Source organism: Penaeus monodon, chromosome 15, assembly GCF_015228065.2.
Source record: "Penaeus monodon isolate SGIC_2016 chromosome 15, NSTDA_Pmon_1, whole genome shotgun sequence".
In the NCBI taxonomy this organism is placed as follows: Eukaryota; Metazoa; Arthropoda; class Malacostraca; order Decapoda; family Penaeidae; genus Penaeus; species Penaeus monodon.
The window spans coordinates 6,737,604-6,738,288 of NC_051400.1; the positions used below are offsets into that span (position 1 = coordinate 6,737,604).

The 685-nt window shown below is 39.3% G+C and overlaps 1 protein-coding gene across 1 annotated transcript in view; it reads right to left on the bottom strand.

Moving 5' to 3' along the window:
* Window positions 1-685, bottom strand: part of LOC119581716 — a gene marked incomplete in the record, with an annotated part of 132,029 nt that overhangs the window by 76,042 nt on the left and 55,302 nt on the right.

Here is a 685-nt window from a genome sequence, read left to right on the forward strand (position 1 = left end):
GGAAAGGGGAGTTGGAAGAGAGGAGAATAAAAGAGGGAGGAAATGATGGAGAAGATGAAGGAGAGGGAAAAAAAACATGACCAAGAAAGGGAAAAAAGAGAAAAGGTGGGGGAGAAGAGGAGGAAGTCCGAGGATGGGGAAGCGAAAACAAAAATCGAAACACAAATCCAAGCAAACGTAAAGAAAAAGGAGAGAGATAGAAAGAAAAAATATATATATAATACTGAAAATAAATCTACCACATATACCTTCATACCGTATCAGATCCTTTTTCAATAAGCCTATAGCTATCTTATTACCCCGTACGACGATGCACAGGCACACACAGAACAAAAATATATACTGTAGTTACTGCTCGCGTAAAGAAAACGGAGACTCGAGTATATGCAATAGACTCTTGGATCCGAATCCTTTGAATGCGATCCCTTGGTCCAATAGAAGCTTGCCACTGCGATAAATAAGGTTTTAGATACTAATAAAAAAAGGGGAATTGGATCTTTCATAATACGGTAGGGAATATCTCCGAAGGAATAAATTGAAACTTGAAAATTTGCGCGGTTGCTCTTGATCTGTGATTCAATAAACCTTTCCGCGATAACATTTCATCGTCTTTAATACGCTCTAACAAGGTTTTCGATCTGATATGTAGGCGCGATGCCGTTCCTCTTCGCTTCGCTAATGGAAC